At 37.6% G+C, this 13,289-nt stretch overlaps 1 pseudogene; it reads right to left on the bottom strand.

Annotated features, from left to right (window-relative positions):
* Positions 1 to 11,941: 11,941 nt before the first annotated feature.
* On the bottom strand, positions 11,942 to 12,100 carry LOC128772797 (U2 spliceosomal RNA; annotated as a pseudogene).
* Positions 12,101 to 13,289: the final 1,189 nt, after the last annotated feature.

Genomic DNA, 13,289 nt, shown 5'->3' with positions numbered 1-13,289 from the left:
CTTATGTCAGAGGCAGAGAATTCCCAGAGGTTTGCCAAATATTTATCTCCTAATCTCTCTCAGGGAAAGAGAAGCTAAATTTTCAGCTGGCCATTTTTCATGTCTTTCCATTGTCCTCAGAATAAAGTCCAAAGTCTTTATATTGATCTACAAGGTCTTACATGATCTGACCTCACACCTTTTCTGGTCTCACCTTTTTTTCATTAAAAAAAATTTTTTTTAATGTTTATTTATTTTTGAAGGGGAGAGAGACAGAGCATGAGTCAGGAGGGGCAGAGAGAGAGGGAGACACAGAATCTGAAGCAGGCTCCAGGCTCTGGGCTGTCAGCACAGAGCCTGATGCGGGGCTCGAACTCACAAGCTATGAGATCATGACCTGAGCTGAAGTCAGATGCCCTACTAACTGAGCCACCCAGGCACCCTTTTCTGGTCTCTTGTACCAACCACTCCCTTTGTTTTTAATCAATACTGGACTTCTTGTATCTCTACAGATGGTTTCAAGATCTTTTCCTTTCTCTTATTCTCCTTCTGTCCCCTGCTTACCTGTGGACTTGTGTATAAGTGAATGTGTGAACACACACACACACACACACACACACACACACACACATTCCTACCACCTGAATATCTCTTCTTCAATCTTGAGGCTTCACTAGAAGGCACTCACTTATACAAACCTTCCCTGACCCTCCAATTATTTTGGTACACTTGTTATATACCATCATTGCAACTTACACACCTCTTTATTATCTCTTTGAATAATTATAATTATTTAATTAGTCATCACTTATTTGTCAATCTTCCTTTGCTTCCCTGCTGAACTGAAAGCTCATCTAGGAAACTTGTCTGTTTCATTCACCATGACCCCTAGCACAGCGCTTTACATTATGAACGAGTATACTCAGTAAATATTACTCACTGATGTTGTGTAAAAAGGATCCTCATTTTGGTGATATTTGTCTCAATACCTGCTACTCACTCGACTTCAAGAGAAATTATATATTTTTTTCTATTTTTTTAAAGATCCTAGAAAAAGCCTCTATCTTTCAAGACACTGGGAAGCTTTTGCCATGCACAAGGAACTTGATGAATCAGATACTACTTTTTTCATCAGACCTCTGATTCCAAGGAGGAAGCAGTAACAATACAAGTCTAGGGCAGGAGAAGTTTAAAGAAATCTAACCGCAGTCCAGGCTACTGCTAGGACATAAGAGAATCAGACTTTATTTTTGTTGTATGTCCTTTGATGGTTCTTATCCACATAAACTTAGAGAGACTTAGATATGAGTTCACAAAGGGACCTAATTGGTGTGTTCGAACCTACTGGGAAGGGCTATTCCCACGGGTGTGTAACAGGCTCATCCTCTACCTCTACTGTGTCACATCTCCAAGGGGGCCAGGTTTTTTTCTTCCTCGTAATTGTCTACCTTGTTCTGCTACTACCAGTTTTTCTTTTGTCTCTTCACGCAGTACCATATTCAAAGTGCTTCCTATTTTGTTACACAAATTTTATTCTCTGTGTTAAATATGTGTGCTTTTGCTATAGTTGCCAAAAGCAGGAGTGTGCTAGTATCATAGCTCTCTTTCTAGTAGATAGTTCTTTAAATGTAGGAAACTATTCATTTTCAGCTCCTCAGGGACTCTAACAAGGGTCTATTCTGCTTTCTGAACCTTTCTGGGTTGTAACAATGTACGCCATATGGCCTCAACAAACACTTCTTTGCAATGCCTAATTTTTTTGCAGCCAGCTTTCCCTCCTGAATGTATGTACTCGATGTGATTTTGCATATGCTTCTTTTATATAATGATCCAGATTCTTTGCTCTTCTGTTATATTCTTTCACCATTGCTTCAAGGTCTTTAGCTTAAGTAAAAGATGACAGTGTCATCTACATATTTGAGGTGTCTCTGGTCCTTGAGTCCTTTTCTTTATCTGTAGAAACCTTGAAAGTTTTCTCAAGGCAGGAGGTGAAGAGCCTTAGTGAGACACCACCTATTAATTCTACACTACAAGCTGACCTTTACCACCCAATCTTCGAGTTAAATGTGACTCTATCGTTTGTGAAGATCTGTTTGGGGCACTTACCATGTGGGTCTTCTATCGCTTCCCTTGCAGGGCTTCCAACAAAGCATCAGTTTCCATTAAGTCAAAATTCTTTTCAAGTCTCACAAAAGCCATACAAAATGACTTGTTTATTGCCTATTGTTCAGCCTTCTCTGCAGCTTGAAAGCAAATAAAAAATAATGCCCACTTTAACTACCCATACATGCTAGGTTACATCAGTTGTTACATGTTGTTTATTGTCTATATATTAAAAAAAAGGTGTATCTCTAATTGAACCTCTGGGCCACAGATATTAATCAAATGATTAATTAAGAAGCAGGAATCTTGGATGAATACATGCTGGCTAAGGAAATGGCCACATTTTCAAATTGATTCAGCCAATACTGTCATCCCATTCAAGTGTGAGCATGACAAAACAGAAAATAATAAATAGAAGCTATGGAATCATCAGCAACGCTATACACACCTACAGAACATAGATACAGCTCATACCCAAGTAGACCCTGCGCACACAACTGCATACATTTCTCTCTGAGCCAGAGGATATGCTCACAGATGCCTTTGCCGTAACTTTGGTTCCCTTTCTCCCTCCCTCCCTACTTACCCATCTCTCTTTTCCTTCTTCTCTTCTTAGTGCCTTCCAGTAATCTTGGTAAGGGTCATTTATGAAATAGGATTCTGTGATGAATATTTGTGTATGAGTGGTTCAAAGTGCAAAATTTCAGGGAGACGCTCAAGTTCTATAGAAAGATGCTTTAATTGTTATTTATAGCTGAGTGATAAATTACTCTAAAATAGTAGCTTCAAACAAATATTCAGTGCCTCACAGTTTCTGTGGGTTAAGAATCTGGGTGCAGATTAGCTGGGAACTTTTGATTCAATTCTCTCACGAAGTTGGTATTCAAACTGTCATCTAGGGCTGGGGTCTTATCTGAGGTTCAGCTGGCCAAGGGTGGTATGGAGGAGGCCTCTGAATCCACGTTCAGCTGAATTTACTACTCAGCCGGTTGTTGGAAGGTTTCAGTTCTTCACCACATGGACCTCTCCTCAAGGCTGTGTTATGATGGGGCAGCCGGTTTCCCATCCTGTGAGTGCCTCAGGACAGAGTGAGAGACAACACAAAATGGAAGTCACAGTCTTTTTATAATCTAATATCAGAAGGGACCCCCCCTTTCAGTTCTGCTGTCATTCTATCCATTAAAAGGGAGTCACTCAGTCCTGACTACTTAAAAAAATTTTTTTTAATGTTTATTTTATTTTTGAGAGACAGAGAGAGAGAGAGAGAGCGAGCAGGGGAGGGACAGAGAGAGAGGGAGACACAGCATCTGAATCAGGCTTCAGGCTCTGGCTGACAGCTCAACGCACGAACGATGACTGAAGCTGAAGTTGGATGCTTAGCCAACTGAGCCATCCAGGCGCCTCAGTCCTGACTACTTTCAAGGACTGGGCTGCACAAGGGCATGAATATCAGGAACTGGGAGTTATTTGGGGCCATTTTAGAGGCTACCCAGCACAAGCTCCAAAGATTTCTTTACCTTCCTCTTTTCCCTTAAAATGGAATCTAAAAATAATGAATAAACAAAAAGCAGAACCGGACCTATAAATACAGAGAACAAACTGATGGTTGCCAGTGGAGAAGGGGGAGGGAGAGGTGCAAAATAGGCAAAAGAGAGAGGGAGATATAGGCTTCCAGTTCTGGAATGAATAAGTCATGGGAATAAGAGGCACAGCATAAGGTGTACAGTCAATGATATTATAATAGCAGTGTATCAGGACAGATGGTAGCTACATTTGTAAGCATAGCCTAATGCGTAAACTTGTTGAACCACTGTCCTGTACACCTGAAACTGTTGTAATATTGTGTGTCAACTATACTCAAAAAAATAAATAAAATGGAATGTAAATTTAATTAATAGATTTTCTGCAGTTACATGTCAAAGCAATCACTTACTCCCATTTTGGTGCATTTGCAAATCTAGTGATCTTCTTCACAGCAGAATGACTTTTTATTCCTAATCCCTACCCCACTTCGTCTCTCATTGTTTAAATCCTACCTGTCCATCGAGTTGGTCTATCTGATGTATTTCTGTTGTTTGTTTGCCAGTGTATCCCTGGTGTCTAGCAGGGGGTCTTGTGCCCAACTGATACTCAGCAAATATTTGCTCAGTAAATGAAATATGCCACCTCTATCAAGAGCCATCACCAGTGACCTCTTCCAGTCATGAGTTCTCCTTCTCATCGATGCCCTTGCATTTTCAGGAGGAGTATGGTTAAACACAATCTCTGGAGACAGAATTCCCACATTCACATCTTAATTCTGCCCCTTACTGTCCTTGGAGGGGCTATTGAAACCCTCTGTGCCTCAGTTTCTTTACCTGTAAATGGTGGTACGGCTGCTGTCAGAGTTCCCTTGGGATAAGCCATGTAAAGCTTACAAGAGTATTTTTATATAGCTGACACATTGATGATTTACTTGCTTATTTCTCATTACTTGATTATTCTCAGGCTACTTCTCAAAAGAAGTCTTGTGTTTACATACTCATTTTTATCCCAACAAGTATAATATGTCAGAACAACTTCAATGGGATCACTCATCCATCTTCTTCTACACTGTGATTTTCTTAAAACTGAGACCTTGTATGATCTGGCTTGGGGTCCCTAGGGTAGGACTGACATACAATCACTTTTTAACATGTATTTCTTAGACTTCAGGCTAAGTAGGAGCAAGAATAGTAATTTATCTTTGTAGTGTGTGTGTGTGTGTGTGTGTGTGTGTGTGTGAGAGAGAGAGAGAGAGAGAGAGAGAGAGGGAAATTATTAAGATTTCACCAGTATGGTGCCTTTTATAAAATAGCTAAATTTTTTTTTATTTGATTTGAATTATGGACACCTTGTTCCTAACCTTATCTTTTCTCCCTGTAGATCTTTTGCCATATAATACTTTTTAGACCAAGGTGGGACATTCCTAAGTAAATGAAACTGACTCATCATGTATATCTTTGGTTTCAATTCCCTATTTGTCTTGGGGCATTATCTCAGAAACACATCATTAATGATTATTTTTTACTTTTTTGTTAAAAATCCATAATTATATTTACTTTTTAAGGATAGTTGATAGTGTTTGAATATTATTGGACATGGTAATAAACTATGTAGATTCTGCTCCAAGCAGTTACAAACAAGGGTGAAAATATACAGTATATTAATATTTTCTGTAACAGTTTTCTCTAAATCCATTTTTTCCATGCAAAATTATGCCAAACTTAACACTTGGAGAATGAGAGCCTCAAAAGGCTGGTACATGATGTTGAGCTTGATTATGCATATAATAAGATAAAAATTTAGGGAATTCAAAGATATAACCAGGAAAAGAGCAAAAAGTATCCAAGCATTTATTTTCAGTGTTTTAAAGTAAAAAGAGAAAATGGCAGCTAAATAAAGACTAAGCTATTGATTATATTTTAAGTATACAAGCTAAATAAACAGGTTAGATGCTGTAGTTAGAAATTGTTAAAAGGTTAATGGGCATCTGGGTGGCTCAGTAGGTTAAGCAACCAACTTTGGCTCAGGTCATAGTCTTGCAGTTCCTGAGTTCAAGCCCTGCGTTGGGCTCTGTGCTGACAGCTCAGAGCCTGGAGCCTGCTTCAGATTCTGTGTCTCCTTCTCTCTCTGCCCCTCTACTACTTGCATTCTGTCTGTCTCTCTCTCAAAAATAAATAGACATTAAAAAAAGAAATTGTTGAAAGGCTAAATTCAATAAGATATTGCATGGTTAGGTTAGTTAGTATTGTTTCTGAAGGGAGTTCCGGTAAAAAAAATTCAAACAAGAGATGTGCCTAGGTGTTCAGGAAAACATGGGACCAAGTTTTAAAATAACTCATTTTACTAAAATGTAAAGTATAAATTTCTCATTTGGAGTCGGTTTGTACCAGCTGTCTTTTAAGTATTTGCGATTATAGCATAAAGAAATCTAAAAATGAATAAAGTAGCATGATTCATTTTCTATAAGTTATTTCAAAGATTATAGACTTTCACTTGAGGTTTGTGTTAGGAACACGTTTTAGTTTTATCATTGTGAACATGTGCAGACTTACAATTAAAAAGTTGAAAAATGCTGGTGATAAATGAAGGTAGAAAATAATGGTAGAGTGATGCCTAACTTTTTAGCAATAGGAAAACCATGTCCTTATCTGTTTTAATTTGTAAAAACAGCACACTGAAGTTCTCCCATTAGCCTCATTCCAAGACTATTTCAGATCAGTGTTCTGAGAATTAATCAAGAGTGTTTGGATACCTTTGAGTCTATTGACATGACTTTGATTTCCAAAGAAGCTGAAGAAAGAAGGATGCTTAAAGCATTACAAAAAAAAAAATATGGCCATAAAAGATTAATGCTAAATAAAACTTACAACAAAGTAATGGAAAGTTAAAAGAGAAAGGAAAGAAAAAAAAAAGAAACACTTGCAGGTTGGTCTTAAGCTGTCATGTCAAATGAGGAAAATGCGTTTATAATCCTTTACACATCGATTGAAAAAAAAAAAAGCTGCTCCTTCATTCCGCCTCTCCCAAGGTTTCATTGTAGTACCACAGTATGCATTCCTATCAGAATGTACTCATGTCCTGATCCCCCAGGGACCACTGCAGTGTTAGGTGAGCAATGATGGAAATGGATCCATTTATTCTACAATAGGAGCACTTCAGAGAAATTACAATATTTGTCCTTTAGAGATGTTTCAGAAATGATGTTTATACTGGAGATTTCTGGTCCTGTGATAGGATTGAGGAAGGGCTTTCTTCAGCTTTCTAGAAACTGTCCCGTAGCCCTGTTGAGAAATAATAATGGTTTCAGAATAATGAAATATTTTGCATTCTTTTTTTTTAATGTTTGTTTATTTTGAGAGAGCATGTGAGCAAGCAGGGGAGGGGCAGAGAGAGAGGTAGAGAGAGAATCCCAAGCAGGCTCTGCACTGTCAGTGCAGAGCCCAACATGGGGCTTGATCTCACAAACTGTCAGATCATGACCTGAACGTATATCAAGAGACCCCTAACGAACTAAGCCACTCAGGTGCCCCTATTTTGCATTCCTAAAAGATAATTTTAAGGAGGTTTCTATTGTTTTAGCAAAGTAGAATGTTACATGCAAGAATAAAACACTTCCTTTTTTATCAGTAGTCATTTATTTTAAATAATTTAATTGAATCACTATTGATACACTCTAGTGTTATTTATTGGACCATTCTAAGTGGAATGATACATTAAATATAATCAAAATTGTGTTAAAATATAATATGGACTCTTAACTTCCTTCACAGTGTATTGTTTTTAGCTTGAGTTTAATTTTTTGAATGTAATAAACCAACATTTAGATTGTGCTAAGTACTCACAGCCAGAAAGGATCATAAGTTTGAAGAGAAATTGTTTTTATTCAAGTTCCCAGGCTTATACTGGAAATGTTAAAACACATAAAAGATATCAAGAGTTGCAAATTGACAGTCTAATTAATGGGATCTTTTCTACCGGCTGATGTTAAATTTTAAGCACTGGTGTTTTTCTTTGCTTATATTTGCGTTTTGGTTAAAAACTGCAACCAAGATGATTTAGAAACATCCGTGGTTTTCTTTCTCTCTCTCTCTCTCTTTCTTTCTTTCTTTCTTTCTTTCTTTCTTTCTTTCTTTCTTTCTTTCTTTCTTTCTTTCTTTTTTTTCCTGAGCCTTTGTTTATCTTAACCTTGTACAGATGACAAATTTTCCTTGATGGTCTTTGGGTTTATAAAATTTCATGTATCAGATATTTTATATATCAGATCTAGATCAAATGATTTGAGAAGGAGTGATTTGTACTAAGACTTCATCCCAACCAGCCCAGAGGGGTTGATAATGTGCTGTTTTGCTCACAGGGAGGCTCCTAAGGTGAATCCCTGAAGCTGCTCCTTCGGAAGACTGGCTGCATGGTCTTTACTGGCTCCTAGATGCCATTGCAATGAAGTGTTCTGGTCATGTTTTGATCTGAATCTCAGTTTGGCCTCCAAGAAAGGGGAATTTCCAAGTTATTGATTGAAGTGGGGAATCACAGGGTCTTCTACTGCTGCGGGGAAGATAGTGAGCTCCTGGGAAATAGCCTGGATTTTGAAGTCTTAGGTTTGGATCATTAGCTATAAATTGGTTAACTGCTCTGAGCCTCAGTGTTTTCACCTGTAAAATGGGAAATTCGGAGAGTATGTATCTTATAGGGCTGCAGAAGGGAGTAAATTAGGTGATGGATGGAAAATAATTGGTCCAGGACTTAGTTTATCATAGGCACTCAATACAATTTATTCTCCTTTTCATCTATTTTGACCTGAGAGCCTGTTTAACTTACTGTGGGCCCTTCATTTTTCTCATAAGCCTTTATGCCTTTCTCTCCAGGCAGCAAGTTGGTAGCATTCTAAATGCTTAGTAAATTGGGATAAATTAACACTAATTAATAATTAACACTCCAAGACAAAATCAAGGAGCTACCCATGGTATTAATTTCAGTTTGAAGGCTTGAGAACCAGGAACTCCGTGAGCTGGAAAAGATTGATGTTTCAGTTCCACAGTCAAGCACAGGGAGAGACAGAGACAGAGAAAGAGGGAAGTTTAGTACAAACTTCCTGTGTCTTTTTGTTCTATTCTGGCCCTCAATGGACTGGATGAAGTCTACTCAGATTGGGGAGGACCATCTGCTTTAGTCAGTTCACCAATTCAAATGTTTTTCTCTTGTGGAAACACCTTCACAGACACACATCCACGATTAATATTTAATCACCTAACTGGGCATCCCATGTCCCAATTAACGATCCTAGCCTCCAAGGGGCAAATGTGGCATTAACTTAACATTATCATCAGTAGAGTATGAGAGTGTCTAGTTTCCTAAAATTCTCATTGACACAGGATATTTTAAATTAAAAAAAATGTGTCGAAGCTACAATTTTATTAGGCAAAAAAATGGCAACGTGTTACTATCGCTATACATATAAAAGATATTAGTTTCTATCTGTTTCATGAATTTATTATTAGTGTGGAACAGATGTTTAATTTTGTTATTAGATTTGATATTTTTCATTCTATTATAGACCTAGATTTATAAGGGAAGGTAGATATTGATCTTTTCTAAATATTTGTTTATCTTCTTGTTCTCTCTCCCTTGACTTTCCTTGCTAAAAGAAAGTGTTAATGTGTTCTTGTGATTAGTTTATGTCTATTTAAACCCGAGTGCCTAGCCATAATCTAGTTCCTCAGGGGTCCTGTACAGTCGGGTTCTTACGAAATGAAGTTTTTCCTTCTCAAATTTCAGCTTCATTCTCTGAATATTCAAATACATTTGTCAACTGCTTTCAGAGAAGAGACTGGGAAAGGGTGATGATAAATCTGGAAATTTAATTCTGATTTTGTGAACTATAAAAGTGTGACACAAAGAGCAGTGGTCCAGTGGTTCTAAATCTGGACCATGTCAGAATCACCAAGGAGATGAAAAAAAGCAAAAAAAAAAAACAAAACCAAAACCACTGAAGCCTTGGGCCTGTCCCAGATCAGCTAAGAATGTAGAGTGGGCCTGCAATGTTATTTCTGCCAAACTTCCCAGGTGATCTGATGGGCAATCGGGACTGAAGGTCAAGCACGTGGGTTCAGAGGTCATCGCTGCCCTGCTCAGCTGTGGCTTCTTAGTCAAATCACCCAAAATGCCAGGGCCGTCAGAGGAATAGCATGAGAGCAAAGAGCTCCTGAAATCTAAGCTCTGTACTTGCGCTGTAGTAAGCCCAGTCTTCCACGATGCACGCGTGTCCGCAGCCCGAAGGTACCAGGAAGAAATGTTAACATCGCAGGTACATGTCAATGTATCGGATAGAGCATATTTGCGTGGTTTATATACAGAGTATATCATTTGAAATTAAAATAGAGGAAGTTTTAAGTGATTTCACTTCAGGGTCCTTGCTAAAGGCCGGGTAACGCTGCCAGTTCTTCTGTGAGAATTACAGATTAGCAAAGTGAGAATTGTAGCAGTTTGGCTGTAAAGATATTAAAAAGTCTAGTAAGTTTAAGTTATTTTCACTCCAGGAAAACTATAATCATTTGAAAGATCGAAGAACAAGAGTGAAATTTAAAATAAGATTACATATTCACAAATCACTGTGTTGCTGGTAAAGAAGGCACTGATGATTGTACACCTGCCTTTCATTGTTTGAACGGGCTATTTTTATATTTAAAATGATGCGGTATCTACTGACAATGCTTGAAACCTGTGAGATTTCAAAAATTTTGCCTGATGTTTTTGGTGGTGATGGTGGTGGTGTAAGGAAATCATCCCATTTCACACCGAGAATAGTTTTCTTTATTGAGATGTCAACATAGTGACATACGTGTTAAAATGTCACTGAGCATCTTCTCTGTCTAGCTCTCAAGATGTGAGCTAATACACTATTCTTGATTAATCCTTCGCATAGAAATTCTAGAATTGAGTTTGCTGACCAAACAACTCAAAGGGAAGCACAGTTTTCCAAAGTGGAGCTTAGAAAGGAAAAAACCCAGCGGTTAAAGTGTCCATGTGTCTGAATTTGTAAGTGTTGATGTGAGTTGATGTCAGTTTCCGCGGCCTTATTATTTAATCTTATAGATGAGTGTCATGATTAACTTTTTATGCAACAACTGTTCCTGTATTGAGTGCAAACAAGGCAAGAGGTGGAGATGCTGCAAGTGGCAGGCACTCACTTCTTGGCCCAAGTCTTGGACACTAGTGAGGAAAGTGGCATAAAAGATGGAGGCACCCAGGTTTCTCATGAAAATTAAATTGTATAAATTCATCAACTAAAATTACTGCTTTTCGCTCTCCTGTTTTACCGGTATATTTTCTAAACTAGGGCAAGTAAGCTAAAATCCATAATTTATAAACAATCTGTGGAAAAATTAGTGAATTATTTACAACACTTTTGAAAAATGTGTTTGTGTCTCATGCAAAAATTAGCTACTCTGTTAATCACAGTGGTGCCACAAATATGCTGGAAATTAGGACTTGCAAAAGTGAGTTTGGAAAAAAATAGTTCTGTAACTCAATCTGAAATTGGAAAACCAAACTGATCCTGAGTGGTCTATTTAAACAAGTGCCAATTATTGAATAATTCTCAGACCTAAACAGAAAGTTATTGCATATGGAAAGATTTTTTTTCCCTTAGAGTGTTTTATTCCAGATGCCCTTTTAAATTGTTTTTAATTCTCTGTGGGCAGTAGATAACTAAACCTACAAAATGTAGTAATGGCAAGGAGGAAGCAATCACGTTGGCCACTTCTAGTTAAGAGTCATGGAAAAGGCATCTGTTATATATGAATTGCAGACTATAAGGACTTTGACAGTCCATAGACCAGACCTAATTTATTAAACTAAGTTTCTAATATAAACAGTAATTTGTTTCAGGCACTGACACTGCAGGTCTGGATTATGTGAACCAAATATAAAGAACTGTATTTCTCTTTTGGAAAGTGTGCCTTTCGAGCACTGAAAGAAAATAATCTAATATGTCATAATAGTAAATATGATGAACATGGCCCACCTTCCTGAGCATGGGCTGATTCACACTTTCTCCTTTTTACATTTTCCAGAAGTTATTTTAAAAGTACCAAGGCATGGTTTATAAACTTCAAAGCACACCTGTGACTTCTATTCCAAATAGATGAGAAAATGCTGAGACTATTTAAAAAGATTTAATCTTTTGTGCATTTTAAACCTGAGATAGTTTAAATTGGTGGACACATTTCTTAGTACAAAATCAATGATTAGAAATATGAAGATTCCCTTTACCCTGTCACTTTGCAGACAATGTTTGATAGAAACATTTTATGAAATTTATGAAATATGAAACCTACATATTAAATAGCCTAGACATTTGAAGAAGACTGTGGACTAAATAAAGCTTTATTTCCAGACTTTTGAAAATACATTTCAATTAGGTCAAGATGTGCCTAGATACTTAAACTGATAAGAACAGATACTACACTTGATCTTAGCCAAAAGGCTGAGAAGCAATAAGATGTGCCTAGATACTTAAATGGATGTGTTCTTTGTTTGTGAAATTATTGACATAATTCTCACATACACTCAGTACTCCTTATTATTTATATACTCCCAGTTCCTACCTAAGGCAAGGAAGAATCCACAACTGCTCTTTTCTTTTCTTGTTCTAAAGGGCAGCATATTAACTAGGATGATTTTGGCTGCAAGTAACAAACTCATCTTAAAATGTGGCTAAAACATAAAGGGCATTTTATTGTCTTACAATGCAAGAAGTAAAGCGGATGGCACTTTCATGACTGGCTAATTCAATGATTTCCTTCTTGTGTATCAGTGTTGCCCAAACACATAACAGGGTTTCTGTCATGTGTCCCCATGGAAGGGAGGAAAACAACTTTGCTTAGTATCTTAAGTCAGATTGGTCAGTGGTTGGGTCATGTAGCCATGCCTATGTTGACCATAGCCAGGAGAATGGAATTACCCTGATGAGATTAAACTAATCAGCATTCCGCCTCTTCACCCCTACCACCATGAAGGATGAGGCTGTCTGATAAGAGAAAATTGGGGTACATTTAACAAGAAAGAAGAGGAAAATTGCCATTAGGTAGGCAACCAGCAGTATCTGCCAAAGGTAGGAATGAGAAATATAATTGATTGGTAACACCAATCAATTGGTAACACCAATAAATGGTAGGCATTAAAGGAAACTGTCTACAATATCATTTTATTACCTGCATGCACCTGGGAAGGACATTCAGGTGTGCATTTAGTATTTGTCCATGACAAATTTTACATAATGTAAACAAAAATCTTCATAGCATAATACACTTACAGTAAAGTAAAATTCCAGGAGGGGCAATGTGAAATGCTTAGACTGAGGCATTTAGATCATTCTGGTTGAATTGATTATGCTAAGTAGTCACAAGTAAGGTTAGTTTTCTTGAGCCATTTTGGTTTATGTATCCCTGCATTGACAAATCATTGATTGAATACAACCAGCCAATAGGTTGTTTTCATGTTTCAGAGAAGCAATCTGAATTTTTCTCCTACCAAATCACTCACTTGTCAGAGGTAATGTTAGCTTGGTATGGGAAAAATGAAGGAAAAATGAGAGCAGGGGAGGGGAGGAAAGAGAGTGCAAGCATGACACAGAGAGAACCAATTGTTGGGGACAGTGAGTACTTCAGCGTTCCTTTATTTTACCA

The sequence above is a fragment of the Panthera pardus genome, unplaced genomic scaffold, assembly GCF_024362965.1.
Source record: "Panthera pardus isolate Hobbes unplaced genomic scaffold, ASM2436296v1 HiC_scaffold_10, whole genome shotgun sequence".
Lineage (NCBI taxonomy): Eukaryota > Metazoa > Chordata > Mammalia > Carnivora > Felidae > Panthera > Panthera pardus.
This window is presented reverse-complemented; position numbering and strand designations above follow the sequence as displayed.